Source organism: Rhinoderma darwinii, chromosome 4, assembly GCF_050947455.1.
Source record: "Rhinoderma darwinii isolate aRhiDar2 chromosome 4, aRhiDar2.hap1, whole genome shotgun sequence".
Lineage (NCBI taxonomy): Eukaryota > Metazoa > Chordata > Amphibia > Anura > Rhinodermatidae > Rhinoderma > Rhinoderma darwinii.
In genome coordinates this window covers 37,657,677-37,679,925 of record NC_134690.1, presented here as the reverse complement: position 1 = coordinate 37,679,925, position 22,249 = coordinate 37,657,677, and the positions used below count along the sequence as shown (strand labels likewise).

Below are 22,249 nucleotides of genomic sequence, written 5' to 3'. Positions count from 1 at the left end.
GGTTTGCTGCTTATGCAGACATAAGCATGGGTGTAACTCTAGGGGCTGTTGATGATTTAGTCCCACCCATGCCCTGGGGCCTGAGATGGTCCAGTGCCACATAAGAAGACATCAATTCTATAAATGGTATGTGACATTTTGGGAGCCCGGGTACAGGTTTCAGTATTGGGGCTGAGGAGATGCTGAGCATTAGAAAATCACATTAGCTCCTGAAGTGACCCCCATCATTGTGTGTAGATGGTGGATAGATTTATTTTAGTTAAATGTCACATGGTACCCCACCCTGCGTCCCGGTTACAGACACAACTAATGATTTTTTTTTAATTGTCTACAACAGCATTACAGTCACTACTTCATTCCTTATTTATGGGATGGATTTAGTTCGAGCCATAAAATTAAATGACAGAAACCTCTTTAATTAAGGCCAATCACTTCGGCTGCCAGGCACATGTTTAGAAGAGAAAAATAAAAGGAAAAAAAATAAATGTCTCCTATTTAATTTGATAGAAATGTATTGGTTCCCTAAAATAGATCTGCTAAGGGCTTTTTAATTGAATGTTAAATTGGCATGACCTTTATATATTAATTACTGAGCATTAGATGCCCTAAACTGGCTAGTGAGAAAATGATGACGAGTACAACCACAGGGTACTCTGATTTAGAGGAAGGGAAAAAGGCCAATTTGAGGAGCGCGGAAATTGACTGACGTAGAATGTGTGGAGCACTTTGGTAAGTGACACTTTTTAAGGATTTTATTAAGGAAAAACTGTGGCACCAAGACAAAGTCTCTCATGCTGGTCCCTCATACCTACTCCTAAAAAGCCGCATTGAGAGAAGATCTACTTTAAAGGGGTTGTGCCATCTATAGAAATGTCAATATATAAACTCAATATACATTTTAGAGTAACTTTGTAAAGTATTGTTAGTAACAAAAACTTTTCCTCACAGAACTATGGTAAGTATCTGCTTGTAATAGCACCCCCTGGTGTTCAAATGTATAGGCATCTGCAGGTCATTCTAGTAAAGCTCTGTTAGACGTACAGCTTCTGCTCTTATATGTGAAACAAACACTTCTCTGCTTGGGCTGAACGATAGTTCTTATCTCTGTCCCTGATAAGGAGTAGAGCAGCACGGACTGGTGAGGAGGTTACTGCTTGAAGTCTGTGTACTCGGAGATGTACAAGTAAGGCACATATCTAGCCTTAAAGATATGCCTCTTTCTTTAACTGTATTGTACTGTACATGCACTTCTGACATTCTCCAGAATGACATGCAGAGACCTATACATTTGAACACCAGGGGGCGCTATTACAAGCAGATAATTACCATATTTCTGCGAGGAAACTATTTTTTTAATAACAATACAAAGTTACTCGAAAATGTATATTGAGTTATATATTGCCATTTCTATTGATGGCACAACCCCTTTAAAGGGGTCCTCCCATCTTGGACACTTATGGCATATTCACAGGATATGCCATAAAAGGCCGATAGATGCGGGTCCCACCTCTGGGTCTCGCACCTATCTCTAGAACGGGGCCCACTAAACTCCATTTTAGCTTACTCGTCTCCGCTGCCTCCCGGCCACTTCCTGGTTAGTTGGTCTGGGAGTTACAGAAACAGCCGAATGCTCGCCGTGCTACGCTGTTTCAATTACTCCCATTCCCTTCTATGGGAATTACGGGCCCATTGGGCTTGGAAGGGCATCACAATCTAGATAAATATGCTCTCTTTTTTTTAAGGCAAGGGTAGGGTTAGACAGGATGCCCACTATGACTTTGTCGCCCAATGGCCCGCACTTACCTGGCAATGGTAACACCGGTGGGTAAAGTTCTCACTCCATCCCCATTCATGAGATGGAGTGAGAACTTTACCCTCCGTTGTCACCATTGCCAGATTTCAGGAAATGGGTTGGGTTAGCATTTTGACAAATATACAGTCCATCTACCTACTTTGTGATCTCCAATTTGGGTAAGGGGAGCACGATTCCTCTATTTGCCTAAGGCAGCAAAACGGCAAAAAGTGTCTATGACGACAGTCACGCAACATTTAACATTGATTTAAGCCTTCTGTGTGCCGTCCGTTTTTTTTCATTGACTTCTATGGGCCCCATGGTCACGGAATCACTGACAAAAGAAGGAAATGCTCTACTTTTGATGAAACGGAACAACGGATCCGTGAAAATAACGGAACTGTGCATGGGGCCATTGAAATGAATGGGTCAGGGTGCTATCAGGGAAAAAAACTGATAGCACCCTGAAGGAAAAAACTGAAATGGGCATGAGGCCTTAGACAAAATATGTGAATTACTTCAGTAATAATCATATAACATGGTCCTTTTTATGTGAATTTTGTCAAATGGTTAAAAAATATTTTTAAAAATTCAAAGGTTATCGGCTATCGAAACTAAATATGGCTTTGAAGGCAAAGGGTGGTCACACCAAATATTGATTTGATTTAGATTTCTCTTGTGTTCATTCACTTTGTATATTGTTAATCGATAGAAAACATTTATATTTTTGAAAACATTCTTACTTAGCATTTTTCCCACAACTGGCCAAAACTTTTGCACAGTACTGTATGTGTATATATATATATATATATATATATATATATATATATCCTGCAGTAATAGATTTACAACTACTGTGAATAGTTTTCTCCAGCAGGTCCCAAGCTGCAGAAATTCCCACCTGGTCGATGTGTGCGTTGCCGCACCATCCTCGTGTTGACTTTGTGGTTTGATACTTCTACATTAGGTGTCAGCTGTAATCATATCTCATCGTCTCACCTGAGAAACAAAGGATTAAGCGGCACTTTCCTCCGGAGGACGTCTCTGGCTTCGCTTCATTAGTTTCATTCTTCATCTCTTTAGTCTACACCCTGGAGTATATGACCTCTGCAAGATACATCAGTCCAGCAATTAACATATTACTGTCTGAAGGCTAGATGCTCTATGTGACTAGCAGCAGGTAGAAGACACTGACCAGGCCCTGAGGATTAATATAAATAGATTGTCCTATATCTGCACACATGTAATCTGTACTGTATGAGGAAAGCTGCTGTAGTGTAGACATCAGACCACCTGCCGAATTTATTCCACCATCGACTTGCACATTTTCTGCTGAACGATGCTATTGGGATGTCGTACATATTGTATTCAGATGAAAAAGATTCATAGTAAAGTATAATTCTACCTATAGGTACATAGTGGCTGTAATGTACGTGGCTGCAGGCTGTCAGCTCCAATCCCCTCCTGACAGCCGCAGCCACCAGTTGGCAAGCGCTTGCCCCAGCCTCCTCCTCAGGAGACGCCAGTGCCCACTTCCACTCCCCTCAGCCGGATCCCGTAGGGTGCACGCACACGCTCATTCTCGCTCTTAAAGGGGCTGCGCGCGTACCGGACTTTTGATGAACTTTGACCCGTGAGTACCCTGGACTATAAGAGGGGTCCAGCCCCCTGCTTCTATGCCTGAGCGTTGTTGATGTTTCCTAGTTTGTCTATGTAATGGCCCTCTAGTGTGTTCCTGTTACCTGTTCCTGTTTCTTGCATTCCATACCATCCTGGTCGAGCACTGTGCTGTGCCAAAGTCGTGTCGTGCTGTATCCACGTCTGACCTGCTTCCCCTCGCCTCACGTCTACCTGCTGCCTAGTCTAAGCCGAGCCTGCCCTGCTGCTGTCTGAGCTGACACAGGTACCTATACGAACTATAGACATTCACCTGTGCCCTGTTGGCCAGTTGCCTTACCGCCAAGGCGGTACGGCCCAGTAGGTCCACAGAGCCTTCGTGACAGTGGCCCTTTGCAGTGACGGACTGGAGAACCTTAGTCCCACCAGTGAAAATTATTTTGAGGGTCCATCATAACTGGTGTATGTCCTCTTCTTTTTACATCCTAACCTATGTCTCTATTGTGAACAGAAGACAGATGATTTGTGAATTAACTCCATAAGAATTGTCCCTAGCAGCAAGTGAGCCTCTCTAAAAATCGGCATAAAATGGCGTTGCCTTCTGCTGCACCTTTGGGACACATTACTGCTGTGCCATAACCTGGGTGCACCGGAGGATCCACTGGTATTCTAGTTGGACTTCGATCCTGACCCTATTAGAAAAGCTGAGAAGTTAAAGGCATATTCCTATCTAAGATATTTATGGCATATCCACAGGATATGCCATAAATGTCTGATGGATGTTGGTCCCAGCTCTCAGATACGCACCTATCTGCAGAACAGGGGTCACACAACCCATATCCTGTCTGGTGGGATGGACGATGCATCTAGGCGGAGAATCAGTTGGTTGAGAGGTAGCCGCTCTCTAATGATTCATTTGGGAGTTACGGACACAGCCAAGCTAGCAGGCTCCATTGACTATAGAAGCGAGGCCAGCAACCAACTGTCTGGACGCGTGGCCGGCACCTTCTCACCAACAGGACAGGGTATACGTAAACCCCGTTCTGCAGATAGGTGGGGTTCTCAGAACTGGTACCCACATCTATCAGACATTTATGGCATATACCGTGAATATGTCATAAATGTCTTAGATAGAAATACCCCTTTAAAGAAAAGTATTGAGAATAAGTAGTGATATATGTAATACTGCATGCAAAATGATTCGATTTTTACTAGTTTTTGTAGTATTTCATAATGTGTGGTCCTATGGTCACACATTGCAGACTGTAAATGAAGCAGCTCTCTCTAACTTTCCCTCAGCAGGAAGTGCCAGCATGATTTAATCACCAGTCAAAAGATGAATTGCATGTAGTTGGCTACTAGGATACAAGTAAAAAAAAACCTTGTCGCTATGACAAGTATTTGCCTCTTTATTGCAAATACTGTGTATGTAATTTAGTATGAGCTTATGAGAGAGTCACAAATTATTGGCTTACACAACCCAGGGGCGCATATTCAATAACTCTGGAAATCCTCAATATCGAGATATTTTTGCCATTGGGCACAGCTACATTTACCTGGTCTCATTCGTTTCTATTCATCTGTTCACAACCTTTACCCCCATTGTACTATTACTATTGTTGGCCGGTTTTTCAGGGACATGTCTGCAATGACGAGCCAGTACAATACATTGAGTCATGAAAGAGATTTTTCGTCATATAAAACATGATAGATTATTATAATATATAGCAGACAGTGTGATCCACAGGGGAAATTAAATATATATGAAGGTTATCTTAAAATAATACATAGTGACAAGTCCCAGGAACTTCAAAATACATTAAACTTTCAGTACCTTGGTAATAATGAATATAATAATGAGAAATTCACATGTACCCTGCATGTACTTGCTTCACCCTGCCACTAGAGTGTGCTATTGTAGCTGCAAATAATGGCATAAGCGTTATGTAGCCTGTCCCTTATAGGAACCCATAGGAGAATACCGGAAGGCTGATGTATGGTATTTTAACAGGGAAAGAAGTGAGTAGTATTAGGTCAGCGCAGGTTTTCAGCCTCTGAATGTAAACAGGTATGTTCCCATTCACTGACGGCAAGCATATCTTGAAAATGGTGAATAATTAAAACACAAAGTATATTAGAAAGTTGCCGACAATTTTATTATATAGTAATCACAAAACTCTTTAATGCACATAACTGTATTAGGGCTCGGAGTTCTACAAAATCGTAATATGGCGGTAATATCCGATGGAGGTTTCCGCACCACCATGATTCATTGCATGTGTGTATGAAGTTGTCTTTGTACACAACCCATGTGCCACCATATTAATAGAAATTGTGCCATCAGATGTCATAGTAAGGGTGATGATTTTCTCTATAGAAGTCAATGGAATCTGAACAATTACATATACGCATATGTATCAGTATAAAAATACATATATCAGAACTCATACGGTACCAATATGGGACACCATACGGGCAATGCATGAGGCCTGAAGTTTGTATTAATTGTAGCAGTGCGTATGTTATGCCATGTTCATACTGTGTATGCGCATACGGAAAAATTAGACCATAGACCCCTATGGGCAAGACGGATGCCCAAAGAGTGTCCTTTTGGCATTCACCAGGGTGGTATACTTTTTATATTTACGGCACCTTCCGGTGGAGTCGGCCACTGCAAATAAAGAAACGGACTCTGTGCAGTGCAGAGGTTGGAATTGCCCCCAGGCCGTGGTGGCCCATCTACTGCATAGGAGGATGCCAGTGAATAGTTAATTTTCTAATAATTATCAATGCAAAAAGGGAAAGCATTATGGGTTTTACATTTGTGTTTTCTCGGTCTGCATGTAATAACATTTATGTTCTCATGGAGTTCTTAAAAAAATTCTATAAAAGACACAGAAATCTTCACACTTCTCCGCCACCTCCTGTTTCTATGCAGGGCTCTGATTGCCAATTTCCATGACAAATCTGCTACTTGATTTTCTTTCTCCATTACAAGACTAGTAAGACACCCTGCTATCAAACCATGGCCGCTCACACTGGCTCCTTACACAATATGTTGTCTCATTCATTTCAAGCATGGAAAAGGTAACCTGGCTTTTACCATAAATGGGGAAGAGACTATAGTCGGGTCTGTGACTACCAGGGACTTGCTGGCCTAAGCCTGTGGACGCTTGATTTCCTAGCCTGTGGACGCTTGATTTCCTAGCCTGTGGACGCTTGATTTCCTAGCCTGTGGACGCTTGATTTCCTAGCCTGTGGTCGCTTGATTTCCTAGCCTGTGGACGCTTGATTTCCTAGTCTGAGGATTCTTGATTTCTTACCCTGTGGATGCTTGATTTTGTAGCCTGGATGCTTGATTTCCTAGCCTGTGGACACTTGATTTCCCAGTCTGTGGATTCTTGATTTCCTAGCCTGTGGACGCTTGATTTCCTAGCCTGTGGTCGCTTGATTTCCTAGCCTGTGGACGCTTGATTTCCTAGCCTGTGGACGCTTGATTTCCTAGTCTGTGGTCGCTTGATTTCCTAGCCTGTGGACGCTTGATTTCCTAGCCAGTGGACGCTTGATTTCCTAGCCAGTGGACACTTGATTTCCTAGCCTGTGGACGCATGATTTCCTAGCCTGTGGACACTTGATTTCCTAGCCTGTGGACACTTGATTTCCAAGCCTGTGGACACTTGATTTCCTAGCCTGTGGACGCTTGATTTCCTAGCCTGTGGACGCTTGATTTCCTAGCCTGTGGACGCTTGATTTCCTAGCCTGTGGACGCTTGATTTCCTAGCCTGTGGACACTTGATTTCCTAGCCTGTGGACGCTTGATTTCCTAGCCTGTGGACGCTTGATTTCCTAGCCTGTGGACGCTTGATTTTGTACCCTGTAGATGCTTGGTTTTCTAGCCCGGATCCTTGAGTTCTTTCTGCTTAACATGAAGATACATTTTGGAGTCAATATAAAAGGTTTGTAAACCTGCAAAGAATAGAAGCAAATCCCTAACAATACATCTAATACTCAGTTCACTCAAGAGGAAGCAATTCCTGTCACAGTGTATAGGGCGAGATTTATTAGTGATCGCCACATTCATCAACACGGTGCATGCCCTATTGACATACATGGCACAGAGAGATTATTTGGCTGCCCACTTTTTTCAACACAATCGCATGTGTCATAAAATGTGGTATAGAGGCTTCACAAATATGGCGTTTGGCAAAAATACAATGTTTAATCTGCCCCATTGTCATCTTTTAAATGAGAGAGGAGAGGGGCTGTCACAATGTGTTATCACAATAGTCATAGGGCCTTGCAATCGTCCAGTGATGTTTTTCTTTAGTACATCGCTTGTACCTTTAAAAAGCGGAAATTGGATAATAAAAGTGTAAAGGGGAATTGTTCCAGATGCAAGTCGCTAATATATGAGTCGGGAGCATCAAGAATGGAGCTTGACTGTGCATCTGGAACCTAAATATGCGCTCCTTTACTTTTGCTTGGACGTTCAGACCGTGAAAAGGTCAGAACTTGTCAGACGTTGCAGAGTTGAGTTGGATGCGCCAGTCTTAGTCAATATGCCCCATTGTGTTATCGGTGGCTTTACATTGGTAAAACTTAGCTCTGGTACAAACAGTAAGAAATTCAGCTCTGCTACATCTGTTTCATAGAAAATTTAAATAAAAAGTCTGAAGGAGAAGAATTGTAGTTAATGCATTTTCCTTAAACTTTCCTTGAGCCTAACCAGAGGGTAAGTAAGATAATAAGCAGGGAGAGCAGAAGAATGGAGAAAGACGTTTAAGCGCCGAAAGATGAGCAGGATAGGAATTAAGGAACACAAGAAAACAAGCAAGACGTTTGACATGCAACTGCAGTGACGGTTCATGAAAGGTTATGGATAAAGGAGGCTGAAATGACAGCTTCCCGGCAGTGGCAGGAGCCTCCAGATGGAAGGGAATTCAGAACAGAGAATTACAGGCAGCTTGTGAACATAAGCTTCTTTATAAAAGCATATCAGGGAGACGAAGGAGGAGGGATTCTTATTAGAATGTGTTTAAAAAAACAGCATTGTTAAGCGCTGACAGCAAAATGTTGATGCCTTACGGACTCGCTTTTGTGTACGGAATAGCTGCGATGAGGGAAAAGGGATTACAGCAAATGACACGGAACAAAATGAAGCAGTCACTTAGCTTTTGACAGGCCGCATGTACTGGTTTAGTTTTGGGGTTTTGTTTTTGCATTTTTTTTTTATAGTGTTCTCTTGTATCTTTTTCTTTTTTCTTCGCTCCTCACTGTCATCTTAGCAGAACACAGAGGCGAAACCCTTGATCGTCATCGGTTGTCAGGTGCCTAAAACAAGCGAGGGACAAGCTCGTGGAAACACTTGGCAGAACTTTTAAAGGGAAGCTCCAGTTTCATCGAAGAGTTGTAGAGAGTTGGACTGTTTAGAAAGTAGCGGTTTTCCAAAAAATTGGCTGCACCAAGAACGGCAGGGCCCATGATCGGATATTCTTCTTCTGAATGTTCTGGTACAGCAGGAGATTCATTTTCCCCTCAGTAACGGCCAGTTGTCCCAGTTCTAAATCTGGCCACACACATTCGGTGAAAATCTAAGGTAATATAATGTAAATGGGGGGCTCCCGACTGTCCTACAATGTCAGGGGAAAGGAGGATCATTCATGTTGGATTCTGACTGCCCAATCCTTTCCTATCAGGGGTAGACAGAATAGCCTACGGTTCCATATGGAGTAATGTCTTCCTATTAAAAATTTCAGAATTGATCGGAACAATTAAATTAATCATTGTCTAACAACTATCATACTGAACTTCATGGACCAAGGGTGGTGGGGTGTTATCTGAAACCACGGCCTTGTCTTGTTCCTGTTCCCCGGATAGAGGTGTCAGGCAGCAGTTTATCCCACTCTTCCCAATAAAATAAATATGCACACTCGGCCAAGCTGAGAGTGAACTTTAATGAGGAGGTAAGGGGAGATAGCTGTCCAGCATTTATAGCCACTTTAAGATAACAAAGCCTCCCGATCACACCACCACCACCATTTTTGACTGTTGGTATGGTGTCCATACTATGAAATGCTGGGGCATGTATTGTCCAAAGTGCTCTACTTTATACTAATCTGTCTATAGGACATTACCCAAAATTGCTTGAAGATCATTCGAAAGTCAAATAACTATGGTTTCCACCATGCTTCTCTCTGATGAGTCCCATCTTTGCTCATTCTTTTCTTTATTGTGTGAGTTAACACTGACCTTAGCTGAGGAACTAAAGAAGTCTTATGTTCTTGAGATGTTCTCCTGGGATCTTTTATGACTTCTAGGATGAACTGCCACTGTACCCTTGGAGTAAGTTTCTAGGCTGGTTACTGCAGAGGAGATTCCAGGTCTTCTCCATTCAGACATAACAGCTCTTAGTATGGATTGATGGAATTCAAGACATTATTAAGATCTTGTGACCTTTTCGAGAATGGTATATTTTAGTATTACTCATCTTTTCGGAAATGTTCATGGTATATGGCTGGCTAAAATCAAACCTGGCTGTGTCCAATCATCTGCATCCTCTTATCCTGAAAGTTGGTCAGTTATTTTATTGAGTAACTAAGGGTCAATTATTTTTTCATAGTTCCCTTTGTCTAACATCCTATTTTCCAATATTGAACTCATTCGTTGTGTCAAATATGTAATAATAAGGAAGGTCAGAAAGGTGTTCACATATTTTAATATCACTATTTAGGTATTGACACGACATTTCCTAAAAGCAACACATTCTAATATAGAACCTTAGGATTTTCTTCACGTTATTTTCTTGAGATTTACACGTAGGTCAATAGGTTGGCCATACAGCTTTGAGAACTAATGGACTCAGTGTGGTGTTTGCATTAAACCAGGCATATTTTACATGTAAACCAATAGGAATGTTTGAACAAATCCATGGGATTTTTCCAATAAATCTATGGGATTTAGCCAGAAGGCAAACTGGGATTTACATACAAATGTATGACATATTACATTACATGGAGATCTCATGACACCAGAAGGCTTTGGAGTAAGCAGGGTAAGGACTTTACTAACAACTTAGTTGGACCTTTCATATAAGCTCTGGAATACATGTGCTGCTTTGTGTCCGATATAAACAGGCATTAGTCTTTTATGAAAGCAGGAAAAAATAAAGAATGTGATGTGTTCTATTCTATAGGATGGGTGTTTTGTTATTGATCCTTAAAGAGGCTCTGTCACCAGATTTTGCAACCCCTATCTGCTATTGCAGCAGATAGGCGCTGCAATGTAGATTACAGTAACGTTTTTATTTTTAAAAAACGAGCATTTTTGGCCAAGTTATGACCATTTTTGTAATTATGCAAATGAGGCTTGCAAAAGTCCAAGTGGGTGTGTTTAAAAGTAAAAGTCCAAGTGGGTGTGTATTATGTGCTTACATCGGGGCGTTTTTAATACTTTTACTAGCTGGGCGCTGTGAAGAGAAGTAACATCCTCTTCTCTTCAGAACGCCCAGCTTGTGACAGTGCAGATCTGTGACGTCACTCACAGGTCCTGCATCGTGACGGCCACATCGGCAGCAGAGGCTACAGTTGATTCTGCAGCAGCATCAGCGTTTGCAGGTAAGATCGACTTACCTGCAAACGCTGATGCTGCTGCAGAATCAACTGTAGCCTCTGGTGCCGATGTGGCCGTCACGATGCAGGACCTGTGAGTGACGTCACAGATCTGCACTGTCACAAGCTGGGCGTTCTGAAGAGAAGTGGATGATACTTCTCATCAGAGCGCCCAGCTAGTGAAAGTATTAAAAACGCCCCGATGTACGCACATAATACACACCCACTTGGACTTGTACTTTTAAACACACCCACTTGGACTTTTGCAAGCCTCATTTGCATAACTACAAAAATGGTCATAACTTGGCCAAAAATGCTCGTTTTTTTAAAATAAAAACGTTACTGTAATCTACATTGCAGCGCCTATCTGCTGCAATAGCAGATAGGGGTTTCAAAATCTGGTGACAGAGCCTCTTTAAAGTGGTTCTCTGCTTTGGATAATCTCTACTTGTTAGAAGGGACCCTTGACATTCAGCAGATCACAAAGAGTTCCCCTGCTGAGACCCCCCAGCGATCACCTGTAATCTCTGGGAAATAACTGCTAAATTTCCCTTTAGCGCCACCACAGGGCAATTTAAGCATTACACTGCCTATTCATATCAATGGGTGGCCTGTATAATGAAGGACAGGACAGGTCCTCCAGAGCCAGAGGCATTTTTTTGCACCCGCTTTCCACTCTGGCCAAGAGATGAGGATCCCCCTTTATTAACTCAGAATTCCCTAATAGGGTGTATGAATTTGTGTTATCTGAACTGGAAATCCCCTTATTAAACATTTCTACCAATTTGCACCACAAGTGGTTGCCATGTCTTTGTTATTAGAACTGGAACGTGCAATGTGCAGAAGCAGTGACGACAACCACTCTCACCATTATTTTGGCCTTCCTTAATATTGTCACTTTTCTTTGTGCACAAAGGAATAAACAGAAGTGAGGATCTTCGAGGCCAAGCACAAGACTTACAAGGGCTAGGAGATTTTTTTTACTTTGGTGCTTTGCGGAATTGCATATTGACCCTATTACTGGACACATATTGGGGCCACAAATGGCATTTAGGAGTAACATTTTAACTTGTTCCTAATATTGTATTTGTTTATACTGTATCTCAGTGATCTTAGTGATACCACACTTCCAATTAAAATCCACTGGTAGGGGGGGACGACGGACGGACAACTAACAGACCAGAAATGTTTCTGTTCGAACCACGTCAAATTATGGGCTAAGGGACTGGTTCTTGTGCTTGTAGCCTATTAATTTACACGCTGTCTTTGACAGCACTGTGTGCTCCTGCACGCAGGGCAATCGGCAGAATCGGGGTATTACACTGACAGCCCGATCCTGTACTGTGACAGGGAACTGAAATAATAAGTTCCCCATCACAAAAAATCCTAAACAGAATGATCATGTCGAGTGTGGTGTTCCCAAATGCAGAAGCCACTGCTTCTGCATTTGGATGATTAGGGAACCCCGCAACATGAGTAATGACATCACAGGGATTCCCTGTACTTAAAATGCTTGGAGGGATGCAGCGAAGACGCGATCTGTGTCTACTCTCAATGTCTGGCTAAACAGATCACAGTGATCTGAGGGGCTGTTACCATTAGATGAATGTTATCAGTGATGTGTTTAATGGGACAGCAGGTAACATATCGATAAGGTTCCCTGTTAACTTGTGCTATAGTGTAGAAAAAAATAATAATTATACATTAATACACCAAAATGTAAAAAATAAATACAAATAAATAAAATAAAACATTTTGTATGACACAAATTTGTTTTTCATGAACCTAAGTATGCCCTAGCAACAGGAAATACGGTCAGAAAGTCCTGGGGTCCTTTAATAGACCCTGAGCTGTCTGCCCAAACAAGGTATGAGCCTCGTTCTCATCACAGTGATTCCCTGTGATGCGATCAAAGGGGGGGGGTCCCACCTCAGTTTTTCTCTTTGAATGCTGTGTTAGCATTGATCGTGGCATTCCAGGGGTTAACGGCAGCCATCAGAGGTTTCTCTGATGTCGGCCGTTAGATTGTTGTGCATTTATTGCAGCCGTTACCCGCTCCTGGTCGCACGGGCACACATAGGCCGAGTTCACACGTTGCGTAAATGCTGCATTTTTTCCACAACGTATTCGGTAGTAGAAAACCGCAGCATAATACATTAGCAGCAAAGTGGATGAGATTTGAATAAATGAGAAGGTAAAACTCAACTACAACAAATAACAGATGTTGCATTTTTTTGCAGCAAAACAGTTGCGATTACGCCGCAAAGATCGCAACTCGGAAAAAAAAATCTTATACTTACCCAGAATTCTGTGCTTCTTCGTCCAGGGCGGCCTCCTAGGATAATGTTTCATGCCATGTCACCGCTGCAGCTTATCACAGGCTGCAGCGGTCACATGGGATAAAACGTCGTCCCGGTCTGCAGGACGTCACACGGTATGTGGGTTGTTTTAATTTTTTGAGAGCAGTTTTCCGCAGCGGACATTCCGGCCTAAAAACTGCACCACAATTTGGTTTGTTTTTTCGTCCGGAATTCCCTGTGGCCTGCCAGGGCGGATACGCTGCGTGCTTTTACTCCGCGTATCCACCCTGTGTGAACATAGCCTTACTGTTCCCGTGCGATCAGCAGGACGAGTATGCTAGTCCTGATAGAGCCACGTCCTGACGCTTTTGACGAGCCTACTCATCATTAGTCGACAACCGGTTAAAAGCGTGAACATAATAATCGCAGCTATTGTTTACACCTGATCAATCTCCTGAATGAGGACAAGCTTTGAATTCCCGTATCGCGGTCACTCCGTAGAATGACAAGCAGGCGAGTGAGACAAAATAAAATTGAAACACAGTTAAGCGTATCGTAGCAACAGTTAAACACTTCGCCGGCGCCGACCGTGGTGTCCCGTATCTTTCCTTGACCAAACTGAACTGCGCAGATCTCAGTAGGGACAGGATGCAGATGTATTATTTATGTATGACAAGATGGGAGCATTCATTCGGAAGATTAGCATCTTGTGTTCCCATGTACAGAGTGTCACTTTAGAAAATGCCTCGCTGATGGCAGATTCCCTGAATGACAGTCCCTTCTGTGAATTCGATATGAAGCTGAATGGCTCGTAACACCTGTGAGCAGTACAGAAAGATCTGCGGGGAATGCAATTTCCAGTCCAAAGATAAAACTTTTAGAATTTCCCTCTTAATAAAACAATGAAGACTCTAGGTCGGCTTCTTTTTCTGTGGGTATACACTGTTCACACTCATATAGTGATACTTGCAGTTAGTGAGGAGTATTAAGCTTCCACTGAAGGCTGCTGATTGGCTGAGAACTCACCCTACTGTCCCGTTGTTCTGCCTGCCGGATAAAAAGTGGCACGTTTCATTAAAGTAAATATCCACCCTTTAATATTGTTTTGTTTTTGTATATTTTTTTTCCATACAAATATGTAAAAAAATTATTTACTTATTACATACATGTTTTTGACACAGAGCTCCAAATCCCCTGCATAAACATGGAATTTGGTGATAAAATTCTGCACCACTAGGGGGAGCTTAGGAGCTTACTGCATACTGCTTATACATTAAACTCAATAATAAAACTGTATACATTAAGCTCCTAACTCCCCCTAGTGGTGACTGCAGGCAGCCAGAATTTTATCAATAAAATACTTCTTTATTCAGGGAATTTAGAGCTCTGTATCAGAAAAATTTAGCTCTGACAGCTATAATGATATGTTAAGAAATGAAACCAAAAAATTACATATTGTTAAAAGGTGTAGATTCACTTTAAAGGGGTTGTCTGCATTGAACAATCCCTACTTGTTAGAAAGGTCCCTAAACTCATTATAAAGTGTCCTTCTGCTGGGAACTCCAGCAATCTGCCGTAATTTGTGGAGATACCTGGCTGTAAGTGTTCAATTTCCCTGCAGCGCCACCACAGGGGAGATTAAGCATTACACAGTTCTTATTTAAGTCAATGAATGGTCTGTGCAATACAGAATAGGTCAGGTCCTCCAGAAAAAGAGGGACACTTTTTGTAATTGCTCTCTACTTTGGCCAAGAAATAAGAATCATAAACAGGGGATCCCCCCTCTATTAACTCAGAATTCCCTAATGGGGTATATGAAAATAGAGTCTCTAAACTGTACAAACTGTTTCCTTTAAAACATCCATCCAGCCAAAAATGAAAACATGCAGTAATATTAGGTGCAAGATTTTTTTAAGTTCAGCCAATCATGCTCTAGATTTATCTTGCCTTTAGTTTCTGGCACTAGAGGAAGCTGCTTACTGTCAGTAATATTATCTCCTAGCTCGGTCTGGCGGTCAATTTCAGATCTTTAGATCGGTTGCGGGATTGGGGTGCCTTAGGGTATGTTCACACGCTGAGAGGCATTTACGAGTGAAAAGACAGACTGTTTACAGCTGCCTCGTTTCACACGTAAATGCTCCTCGCATTTTGCGAGCCGTCTGAGACGCTCGTATATCTTGAGCTGCTCTTCATTGAGTTCAATGAAGAACAGCTCAAATTACGTGGCAAAGAAGTGTCCTGCACTTTTTTGCCGAGGCAGTCCATTTACGCGTCGTCATTTACGCGTCGTCGTTTGACAGCTGTCAAACGACCACGCGTAAATGACAGGTCGTCTGCACAGTACGTCGGCAAACCCATTCAAATGAATGGGCAGATGTTTGCCGACGTATTGTAGCCCTATTTTCAGACGTAAAACGAGGCATAAAACGCCTCGTTTACGTCTGAAAATAGGTAGTGTGAAACCAGCCTTAGGCTCACCAGTGGAAATTATTTTGAGGGCTTACCATCAATGGTGAATGTCCACCTTATCTGTATCCTAAACTATGCAGTTATCATTGCGAACGGAAGTCATATTTTTAAAAATTCTTATAGGTTGTTATGAATCAATAAGAATTGCAGCAAGTGATTAGCTCCAAATCGGCCTGAAATGGTGTTGTCCTCTGCTTGACCTTTAAAGCCCATTAAAGTGTCAGAACCTGGGCCCAGCGGAGGATCTACCGGTGAACCATTCCAACCCTGACCTTCAACCTGCAGCTTTCTATACTCCGCTCTCTTGCTGCAACCAATCCCCTTCCTTCACCCATCCCCCACACTGTCCAAAGACAAGAGTAATTAAGTCTATGTCGGGTGGTGTTATATCCTGCTTATTAAATGTTGCGCATTCTCATTTTCTCAGCCATGTGAAAAAGGGTAGACCAATGCAAGATCCATATGTAGGAATGACTATACTTTGTACATTAACACCAGTGGTCTGCAAGTCCTAGCTTGCCAACAAAGCTAACGACTGTCAGGGCATCAACAACTGGAGGGCCATAGGTCAACTATGGTGTCAATCCATAAAATGTTAAATATATACAACGAACATAAATAAAGCATGTGAGCAATGACTGTGCGCTTGAAATATATAGACAGATGTTATCTCCTTCATCAGATGTAGACTGACTATTCAGACATTTGGGCAGTACCCAAGGGTCCTTGGGCAGAGGGAGCCTATACCGTGCCCATTACAGTGTAAATAGAGGCCCTAGATAAATACTGCTCAAAAGTGTTTGATGTCTCTGATTAGTAGTTGTCTTCTCATGGCCCTTATTCACCACTAGCCCAAGACCACTCTTATTCCCCCCTATTATTAGGCTACCTTTAATCTACGCATGATGGGTGTTGATGACATCATCGAGTGAGAAAGTTACTGTATGGAGGGGTTTTACGCCTACAGTATCAGAAGGTGAAAAACTGATAATATAAGACATTTTTCAAAAACAACTATAGCATTTTTTTTTTTTTTTTTTTGTAGACCCAATGCTCCACTATATCTGTGTACATTTTCTATTATTGGGCAATTAAAGGAAGGGCCCAACACAGATTGTCCCCATTGCGCATTGGCAAATTGAACATGCACAAGGCTCCCCTCAAAACAGGCACCTTTACAATGGTGCGGGAACTGGCCCAGATGGTGAATGAGAAAGAGCGAGAGGTCATGAGCCAGCATCGGGAATGAAGCCCCATTCTATGTTCTAGAGAGTCTGTGTGTCACATTACAGTGTCTTATTTCCTAGATAGGAAATAAATTATGAGATAAATGATGAGACACATTGTAATGTAACAGACATAATCATATTGTATCAATAATATAATACATCCACGTTTTGTCCTTTTGAAAACATTCATTCGTGTTTTGCGAAATAAGCGGCGTTTCCGATTTCTTCGTTAGATCTTTTTAATTTCTCAGCTTTCATAACGATGGGAAGAATATGAAATAATTACAAATCTTTGAGGAAAGAGCTCCTCAATTTACTGATGTGAATAATATTAACCGAATGCTGTTCATTGTATCCTACGAATACTGACAAGGGACAGATCCTTTATTTCTGCTCTTGGGACATAGAACATATTGAATAGTTATTGTATCCTATTATAGCATGGACACAGATATATTTTCCTCTTCAAGCAAAGCGCAGAAGGATCAGTTTAAATTTTGTCTCCTGTACCCTGGGCTGAGAAGTAAGCTTTGGCTGCTATATGATAATTTTGCGGGACATGGTATATAAAAAAAAAAAAAACACTTAATAAGGGATTATCCAGGGAGTAAAAATAAGTCTCAATAGTGTTAAAATGCAATATCAAACTTTGCCATGTACAGTACCTTTCACATTCCCTACTATTCCTTCTTGGAAGGTACTCATTCTCCTTGCGGAGATCCAGCTAGAAGTGAGTATCAAGAGCAGTTCTCCCTGGGAAAAGTATGCAAAATAACTCTCCAGAAGAAAGAAGACTGTCTCTTCAGTGCCACCTATAAGAGGATACTCTGTTAGTCAATGCCCATCTGTTTATACAGGTGTAGCAATCTTTAACTTGGCTCCTCATGTGTTAAATACACTGTGGCAAGAAACTTGAATGTGACTTTGTCAATGGCTTTTGTTGTGTGACATCATTCTGCAGCAAGTTCAAGTTAAAGTTTGATTCACCTGTAAAACCTTGAAACATGACTCAAGTTATCAGCCAAACTAGAGACGTGTACCTGTAGACAGCATTGTTTCAGAGTAGTTTTTTGTTGTCCGTACAGAGTAGGGTTCTGGTTGGCTTTGTAAAGTGCCTTAATTTCCTGCATAGAAGCAGTCTTAAACGATAACATTCTGGGTATCGGCAGCCGCCACTAGAGGGAGCTTAGGAGTTTACTGCATACTGTGCTTGAGTTCAACGTATAACAGTTTGCAATAAGGTTCTAAGCTCCCCCTTGTGGTGGCAGAAAACTGTCAAAGGCTATTTATTTTTTTAATCTATGTCTATGTAGGGGATTAAGGCTGGGTTCACACGACCTATTTTCAGACGTAAACGAGGCGTATTATGCCTCGTTTTGCGTCTGAAAATAAGGCTACAATACGTCGGCAAACATCTGCCCATTCATTTGAATGGGTTTCCCGACGTACTGTGCAGACGACCTGTAATTTACGCGTCGTCGTTTGACAGCTGTCAAAAGAAGACGCGTAAAATGACTGCCTCGTCAAAGAAGTGCAGGGCACTTCTTTGGACGTTTTTGGAGCCGTTTTCTCATAGACTCCAATGAAAACAGCTCCAAAAACGGACGTAAAAAACGCAGCGAAAAATGCGAGTTGCTCAAAAAACGTCTGAAAATCAGGGTCTGGTCACTACATGGGCACATACCCTTAGAGCTCTGCATGAGAAAAAGTAAGCTCCAACCTCTATAAAGACATGTTAAAGAATTAATCCACATGGAATTTGACACCTAAAAACAAAAACAATAAAAGGTGGACATTTATTTTAAAGCCAAAAAAAACCCGGTCTTCGAGGGGTTTTCCAAGAATAGGACCTTAAAAGGACTGAATGAATGTCCAATAGATGAAAATTCCATCTATGGGACCCGCACCTATCTTTAGAAATGGGCCCCTGACTCCAGTTCTACCTTCTGTCAATGGACATGGGCCATTGAGTTGCGAGGCGGCTAGGTGTAATGGCAGGAAGGAGGTGAAGGGAAAGTGAGCCCTAATCTACCCACCGCCCTGTCCCTGCCTACTTGCAACGACCCGCCCTAGGCGACGAGGTACAACTGGGCGGCGGTCCCTACGCTGGCTAAGTGCACAGGAAGACAAACAGGGAACACGCAAGGGAAGGGGCAGTAGCCACGGAACGCCACGAGGAAACGGGGCGGCGAACGAACAGTCAGGACCAGGACGAAGTGAGTACACCCGAGCGGGCACGGAGACAGAAGCAAGCCAGGGCAAGCAAAGCAGGTCAAGCAGAACTGCAGCAAGGCAGAAGCACGGCAGAAGCAGGCTGGAGCAAGCAGCAGTGGGGCCAGGAATCCAAAAGAATTACAAGCACTGAGGGAGAGCACAGGGCAGGTAATAAAGGGCAGGGGGCGGAGCTAACTCCGAGAGACCAGGCCGCGATAGGCTCTCCCACTCCTGAGCCTGCCACCGTGGTTGGTGGGAGATGGTGTCAGTCGAACAGGTCTGGCCTCAGGTGTGGATTGATTAATCCCAGGAGTATAGCTAGATGAAGTACCTGGCAGATCCCTAACAGTACTCCCCCTTTTATGAGGGGCCACCGGACCCTTACTAAGGGGACCCGGTTTAGTGGGGAAGAGGAGGTGGAACCTCCTGATCAATACCCCAGCGTGAACATCACGGGCAGGTACCAAAGTCCTCTCCTCCGGCCCGTATCCTCTCCAATGGACCAGGTACTGGAGGGAGCCCTGGACCATCCTACTGTCCATAATCTTGGCCACCTCGAATTCCACCCCCTCAGGGGTGAGAACGGGAACAGGAGGTATCCTCGAGGGGGACCAGGACGGGGAGCAGCGTTTAAGGAGGGAGGCATGGAAGACGTCATGTATGCGAAAGGATGGGGGGAGCTCCAGACGGAAGGATACAGGGTTGAGGACTTCAATGATCTTATAAGGTCCAATAAATCGGGGAGCAAACTTCCTGGACGGGACCTTAAGGCGCAAGTTCCTGGACGACAACCAGACCAAATCCCCGACGACAAACCGGGGGTTAGCAGAACGTCTACTATCCGCCTGAATCTTTTGTGCGCTCTGGGACGCCTCTAGGTTCTTCTGAACCTGGGCCCAGACAGTGCACAGTTCCCGATGAACCTCCTCTACCTCAGGATTATTGGAACAACCAGGGGAGACGGAGGAGAACCTTGGGTTAAACCCGAAATTACAGAAAAACGGGGAGACCCCTGACGAGTTACTGACCCGGTTATTCAGGGAAAATTCAGCAAGGGGAAGGAATGAGACCCAATCGAATTGACAGTCAGAGATGAAACACCTTAAATATTGTTCCAGGGATTGGTTGGTCCTTTCCGTTTGGCCATTAGTTTCGGGATGGAAGGCGGAGGAGAAGGACAGATCAATCTCCAACTTTTTACAAAAAGCTCTCCAAAATAAGGAAACAAATTGTACCCCTCTGTCAGAAACGATATTGACTGGGGCCCCATGGAGACGCAGGATGTGTTTCACAAACAAAGAAGCTAACGTCTTGGCGTTAGGTAGCTTCTTAAGGGGCACAAAGTGGCACATCTTGCTGAAGCGGTCGACTACCACCCACACCACCGACTTGCCCTGAGATGGAGGCAAATCGGTGATAAAATCCATGGAGATATGGGTCCAAGGTCTCTGGGGAATGGGCAAGGAACGTAGTAGGCCCGCAGGTCGGGACCTAGGGGTTTTGGACCTAGCGCAAACCTCACAAGCGGCGACGTAAGCCCTAACATCTTTAGGCAACCCAGGCCACCAATAATTTCTGGTAATGAGGTGTTTGGTGCCCAAGATGCCAGGATGACCAGATAGAGCGGAGTCATGGTTTTCCCTGAGTACCCTCAGCCGGTATTGCAGGGGAACAAACAGTTTGTCCCCAGGGACGTTCCCGGGAGCTGCACCCTGATCAGCCGCGATATCAGAAGCTAAATCAGAATCCGTGGCAGAGACGATTATACCAGGGGGTAAAATACAAGCGGGATCCTTCTCGGAAGGAGGATTGGCCATGAAACTACGTGACAGAGCGTCAGCCTTAATATTCTTGGACCCAGCCCTATAGGTAACCAAGAAATTAAATCTGGTAAAGAATAGTGCCCACCGAGCTTGTCTAGGATTAAGCCTCCGGGCCGATTCTAGGAAAACCAGATTCTTGTGATCCGTAAGGACCGTTACCTGGTGTCTGGCCCCCTCCAGGAAGTGCCGCCACTCCTCAAAAGCCCATTTAATGGCTAGAAGTTCGCGGTTGCCAATATCATAGTTACTCTCCGTGGGCGAAAACTTCCTAGAGAAGTAAGCACAGGGGCGGAGATGGGTGAGGGAGCTGGTACCCTGGGACAAGACGGCCCCCACTCCCACCTCGGAAGCGTCAACCTCCACAATAAATGGCTCCTCTTGGTTGGGCTGAATCAGCACGGGGGCCGAGATAAAGCACTTCTTGAGAGTCTCAAAGGCCTGGACGGCCTCAGGGGGCCAATGGAGGACATCGGCACCCTTGCGGGTAAGGTCCGTAAGAGGCTTAGCGACGACCGAGAAGTTGGCAATAAATCTCCTGTAATAGTTGGCGAACCCTAAAAAACACTGTAACGCCTTAAGGGAGGCAGGTTGGACCCATTCCGCCACAGCTTGAACCTTGGCAGGGTCCATGCGGAATTCATGAGGAGTGAGGATTTGCCCTAAAAATGGTATCTCCTGTACCCCAAAGACACATTTTTCAGTCTTAGCAAACAGATTATTCTCCCGAAGGACCTGGAGCACCTTCCTGACATGCTCCACGTGGGAGGACCAGTCCTTGGAAAACACCAGTATGTCATCAAGGTACACAACAAGAAAATTACCCAGGTACTCTCTCAGGATTTCATTAATAAAATTCTGGAAGACAGCAGGGGCATTACACAACCCAAAGGGCATGACCAGGTATTCGAAATGACCCTCGGGTGTGTTGAACGCAGTTTTCCACTCATCCCCCTCTTTGATGCGGATAAGGTTATACGCCCCCCGTAGATCGAACTTAGAAAACCATTGGGCTCCCTGAACCTGATTAAAAAGATCCGGAATCAAAGGAAGTGGGTACTGGTTCCTTACGGTGACCTTATTCAGGTTACGATAATCAATGCACGGCCTAAGACCACCATCCTTCTTCCCCACGAAGAAGAAGCCAGCACCTACAGGAGAAGTCGAGGGGCGAATGAAACCCTTGGCCAGGCATTCTTGG

At 43.6% G+C, this 22,249-nt stretch overlaps 1 protein-coding gene across 3 annotated transcripts in view; it reads left to right on the top strand.

Moving 5' to 3' along the window:
* KLHL29 (kelch like family member 29) overlaps positions 1-22,249 on the top strand; it is an 850,651-nt gene that overhangs the window by 399,235 nt on the left and 429,167 nt on the right. The gene's annotated exons all lie outside the window — the stretch shown is intronic.